This window comes from Salmo trutta, chromosome 16 (assembly GCF_901001165.1).
Source record: "Salmo trutta chromosome 16, fSalTru1.1, whole genome shotgun sequence".
NCBI classification, from domain to species: domain Eukaryota; kingdom Metazoa; phylum Chordata; class Actinopteri; order Salmoniformes; family Salmonidae; genus Salmo; species Salmo trutta.
In genome coordinates, this window is record NC_042972.1 from 50,215,288 (window position 1) to 50,221,304 (window position 6,017).

Here is a 6,017-nt window from a genome sequence, read left to right on the forward strand (position 1 = left end):
CCTCCAACACACACACACACACACACACACACACATGCCACCAGTTTTGGGGGTAATACTTTACAAAGTAACGTGTTACAGTAATAATATTACTTTTTGCGGTAATGAGTAATATAACGAAGTACGGTTCCAATTTAAGTATTATATTACAGTTACTGAACAGAGATAGCTCATTGTTACTTTTGTTATCATTCCCTTCCTTATACAGTTATTGATCCAAATAAATATCTGTGATGATGATTATTATTCCCACTCTGGGAATAACGTCTGCCTCATACCAGCGCGGGCCCATTGCCCTCACCAGTGCACAAACTCCATCTTCTCACAAATGATCTAGGCCCTACTTTTATGCCCACTGAACGAGTCCATTGTCGAACACGGAGACATTTTACCCAGGCGCGCAGCACACTAGATATCCAACAGCTGACAATAACCTCAATAACGGGCGCCGTTTACAAATAATAATATCCTATGAATAGGCTCTACCGTAATAATCAAATCAAAGTTTATTGATCGTGTACACAGATTTGCAGATGTTATCTGCCTGTAAAGAAATAACACACCAAAAAAACAAAGTACTGCAAAGTTGGCTAGGAGAAAGAAAAAAGACGACACTGTCTGTCGACGTCATCTTGTTGTAGGGATAGGCCTAGGTGGGTGAATTTACACACACTAGCATGGCTAGGTGGGCAGGACTGTTGCTAATTATGACGGGGCAATTTGAGACAAAATATCAAAAGAATCATATTATTAAAACAGACTTTCCAAATGTTGGGTTTGTTGTAGACCCACTTCCTTACTGCTTAACTCTAAATGAAAAGTCCTGCACGTGCACCAGTGGCAGTCGTGATGTTTATGATGAGGGAGGACAATTTTTTTAATGAGCATGGCCTTAATTCTATTAAACATATTAGATGACGGTCATTCATATACCATTCACCCAGCTCAATGTAACATCAATAGGTTTAGGCTACTACATGATATTCAAATTGTCCCTATCATGAGGTTGCTACAACCTAGCCTATGAATGAGAGAAAAATGTGAGTAATCAAGGTGACAGACAGTGACACATTCAATACTGCCTTGCACATTCTTGCCTGCATCTAGCTGATCTAGGGTGTAATCATTAGTCCAACAGTTACAAACGAGAGATTCTATTGGACAAATTCAGGTATGTTTATCCCTGTTTCAGAAAGGATTTTCAACAGAATCATCGGACTGAATAGACCCCTGATCACACGCAAGTACAGTTCACTTTCATAGCAGCTACATACAAACAGCATGATCCTTTTGCTCGCTGTAGAATTCCTTCTCGCAACTTTTCCCTTTGCTTAGGGACTTCAGTCTCAACACATCAGCTATATGTGACCTGGCGAAAAAAACTTTCCAAGCCAAACCTTCATATCATAACAGCTAACTGCTACACACAGCCTACATCATTGTCACCATATTAGCTAATGTCATAGCTAGTCAACATACCTACTAGAACTAACGCGTTAGTAAACCCACGACAATCATGCAGTACAGTGTACAGTCAGCAAGCAGTTTAGCAATAAATGTATAAAACCAAAAACTTACCTTGACTTGGAAGAGTTCCAGTGTTGGCTAGCCATAGCCAGCTAGCTAACATAGCATCCCTCTCTGTTTAAGCCGGGTGTTTGAGTAGGCTAATCTACCTAGCTGCATTTGCTAGCTAAGTGAAAGTAAAAATGAAATATCTCTTTCTCTCTCTTCCTTAATTTTTATATACATTAATTTATCCAAAACTGTTCAACTATTGTCTTTCTCTATCTTTGAGTCAACTACTCACCACATGTTATATACTGCAGTGCTAGCTAGCTGTAGTTTATGCTTTCAATACTAGATTCATTCTCTGATCCTGCGATTGGTTTGACAACATGTCATTTGATGCTGCAAGAGCTCTGATAGGTTGGAGGACGTCCCCCGGAAGTTGTCATAATTACTGTGTAAGTCTATGGAAGAAGGTGAGAACCTCAAGCCTCCTAGGTTTTGTATTCAAGTCTATGTACCCAGAGGAGGGTGGAAATTAGCTGTCCTCCAGTTACACCATGGTGCTACCCCACAGAGTGCTGTTGAGGCTACTGTAGAACTTCATTGCAAAAAAGTGTGTTTTAATCAATTACTGTGTTTGGTGAAATGTGAATATATTTAGTATAGTTTTATCTAAAAAGGATAGGTTTTTTAATGTTTCACTATTTGTATGAAATTCACTGAGGAGGATGGTCCTCCCCTTCCTCCTCTGAGGAACCTCCACTGACATTTACATTTTAGTCATTTAGCAGACGCTCTTATCCAGAGCGACTTACAGTAGTGAATACATTTCATACATTTTTTTTTTCTTCCCTGTGGAAATCGAACCCACAACCCTGGCGTTGCAAACACCATGCTCTACCAACTGAGCCACGGGGGACATGAACCATACATGGACAAAAAACTAATAAGTTGTGGGGGACTTTTATTTTGACGACCTAAGCAGAAAATAAGTGGGTGTACAACAGACCCACCTTTCGAAAGTCTGTTTAATAATATAATATGATGCTTTAGATATTTTGTCTCAAATTCCCCCTTCATAATGGCCAACCTTCCCGCCCACCAGTACAAGTTGAACTTCTGGCTTCGGAAGGACTCTTTTGTGCAACCCAATGCAATTGAAAGCACTGCTAGTGTACGTAAATACATCTGCAACGCTAAAAGCACCTAGGATAGGCCTATTTAACAAAACACCACATTAGTAAAGATAATTGAAATATTGTGCTTGATTTATGGGGGTTGGAGCCCATAAAGGCTATTTAAATACTTCCTTTGGCCATCTATCACTGTTCTGTTCGTAAACGCTGGTCAACCGTGTGTGGGGTTAAAAGCTGCCATAAAAGGACGTTGGATCAAGTTCCGAATGAGAGCGACTGTCCATTTAAAAGCGCGTTTCGGAAGAAATATATAATATAATAATAATATTTATATAAATATTATTATTATATTTAACCGATATTTAACTAGGCAAGTCAGTTAAGAACAAATTATTATTTACAATGACGGTCTTCACCGGCCAAACCCGGACGACGCTGGGCCAATTGTGCGCCGCCCTATGGGACTCCCAATCACGGCCGGTTGTGATACAGCCTGGATTTGAACCAGGGTGTCTGTAGTGACGCCTCTAGCACTATATATATTAACTCTTTTCTTTTTTGTTTTTACGCAGAGGCTTTTTGCAGCGGTGACAACAGAGATGGGCCACCGCTGCTTAATGAATATGAAGAAAACACTACACATTCCTTATTTATTCGGGAATGGGGTTTAGGATATAATTAACTAGAATAACATTAAACGTCTGTGCAATAGAAAATGATTTAGGCTATTCTTAAAAGATATTAGGCTGGCTATAAGTGGGAAAATGTTCCTGTTAAGCGGACAACGAACAGTCTTGACTGTTTGAAAGCACACACAATTAGGAGCGCAGCCTGTTGTTGGATGAAGAAACTTGGACGCTATAAAACGCTGGCTTCTTGTGACGCTCGTGAGAAGTAGCTGAAAAGACCACGCAAGAGCTCCTACAGCCGTTTCAAATGCAGAGGAATTATGGCTAATATCAAGCCATAGCCTACCGGATCTGAACGCTTATATTGTTCCACATGCAGCCATACAGCAAAAAAAAAAAAAAAAGCATAAATGTGAAGGCCTAATAATAATAATAATAAAAATAAACAAAGCATCATTACCTTATTATTTGGCTAAGTGGACTGAAAATAGTAATACATTATAGACAATAGGTCTAAATCACCAATTGTAGTTCGACTCAATTACTGGAGGCATTGTTTTGATAATAATCTCTTAGGATAATAAATAATTCAACACGGACATATGAGTCATGATTTGACTGAAAAACCTTATGCATGAAAACATGAGATCAATAAAGTAGCCTAGAGTTGTGCCTACCTGGTTATTATTGCCCGGTGGAAATTATGCCGATTCCAGTCATAAGAGTTATTTAGAAGGCAGATAACAAAATCCTACTAAATTCTCCTTCTCCGTCCCCAGTGTACGAATGAAGCCGCGGAGATCCTGCACGATTTCCCAGCAACAAAGCTATGGATCCAAATGAACTTGGCAATCACCTAAGCTTGCAATATTTGTCTCCTATTCTCTACTCTTGTCTCGGTCAATAGTGTACAATCCCACTTTGTTGTTCTCGTTAATATCTGTTATTCCTTGCAATTGAGGAGTTGCTAAAGTTGACGCGGCGAACTACACCGCGGACAGCTCTGTAGGCTACTGAAGGGGAGACGCATTGGCAGGTGAATACAGTGCGCTCGCCCGAAGTCTACATAGACACACACCCACGGGGCGGGAACTTACCTTAGCTGCAGACGCATCTGTACCGCCCCCCTGAAAATGATGTGCCTGTAAGACAATGGCAAGATTGCACATCAGCATCTAGAGCCCACAGGTAGAGTAGGCCTAACTTCAAAACTGGACGTTTCAGAATATTCATTTTACTTCTACATAGCCACTAGGCTTAGGCTATTTACTGTGTTGGTGATTTACATCAGATCACATCAGACATGAATCCATCCAGAGTATTGCAGTAATGTCTAGAGCTGCACTCGCAGCTTCCATGTGTTTGAAAATGTCTGCAATTTCCAGAGTCGGTCCTTGTGTCATTTTATTGTCACTCTCATATTCTCTGAAGTTTTGTCTGAGAAATATGCAAACGTCTGTGAAGTCGAGGAAGAGTGCCACTGAAGGGTACTGAGATGGGTGATGCAGAAAATGTAAGCCACATCCTGGGGGGAAAAAAACGAAGCTGCTGGGGAGATGAGAGAAAAAAAACTCCAATCTGTTTCAGAGGAAAGGGTTGCTGAGTTAATACACAACACAAAGGATTATCTAAGATTTGCTTAGGCTTTTGAGTAAAACCTCATGAAACCTCAACTGGAGCATAGATTTTTCAGAGATTTTGAGTTTGTTTTCATGGTGTCCTGCACACTGTTCTTTTCCATCAGTGAAGCAGATCCCACATTGTGTGTGTTACTGAGAGAAAGAGAGAGCATGCATGTGTGTGAAGGGGGAAGGGTTCTGATGACAGCAGTGGGATGCTTGGCCAGATTTGAGTAAACACACCTGATGCCAGACAAGCCCATTGTATACTTTCGACAGTCCAGCTGCCTAAGCAGAAAAGGGAGTGAGTTTGTGAGCCCTGACCTGACGGAGGATGGACTGCTATGTTTTGTGCCTAAAATGTGCTGTGTCTCATGCAGTGCTTTTTATTTGCAACACTCCCAACTTGCTTTCTAGGCTACCTGACAATGGACAATGATGTTCTGATGGAGTTCTGTTTAAGCAATAAGGCCCGAGGGGATGTGGTATATGGCCAATATACCACGGCTAAGGGCTGTTTTTATGTACAACACAACGCGGATTGCCTGGTTACAGCCCTTGCAAGTTGCCTTATTGCTATTATAAACTGATTACCAATGTAATTGGAGAAGTCAAAATAAATGTTTTGTCATACCTGTGGTATACGGTCTGATATACCACGTCTGTCAGCCAATCAGCATTCAGGGCTCGAACCACCCAGTTTATAATGAGTGTTAGGTGGGAGCAGAGCCATATATACACAGTGCACAAAACATTAGAAAACTACTTGTTTGGTATCCTGGATGCTGATTGGACAAGCAGCGTTCCAAGACGTGCTGTATAGGCTGTCATAGACACCCCTATGCCTGCTAACAGTTACATCTGAAAATGATCACTGTGCCTCCATTACAATATCATGTTGCTGTCTGAATCATCTCTTGTATTTATTTCAATTCACACATTATTTCCCCGTGCTTCCAGCCTAGCATTTAGTTTGGTACAGCAGGGTTAATATAAGCCTAGAAGTCTGCCTGTCCGACCTCGGAAACAATGTTTCACTTTTTAATTTTGATCTGTGTAGTACCATACAGTGGCGACTGGTCATTCAAGGCAGGTGGGGCAGAGACCCAAAAATTATAGAT

At 40.9% G+C, this 6,017-nt stretch overlaps 1 protein-coding gene across 4 annotated transcripts in view; it reads right to left on the reverse strand.

Moving 5' to 3' along the window:
- Window positions 1–4,302, reverse strand: part of LOC115150968 (semaphorin-3F) — a 79,484-nt gene extending 75,182 nt beyond the window's left edge. For all 4 annotated transcript variants that reach the window (XM_029694838.1, XM_029694837.1, XM_029694836.1 and 1 more), the window contains exon 1: window positions 3,955–4,302. The gene's annotated coding sequence lies outside the window, so the exon portion shown is untranslated. The remainder of the gene's footprint in view (window positions 1–3,954) is intronic.
- Between the last annotated feature and the right edge of the window lie 1,715 nt (window positions 4,303–6,017).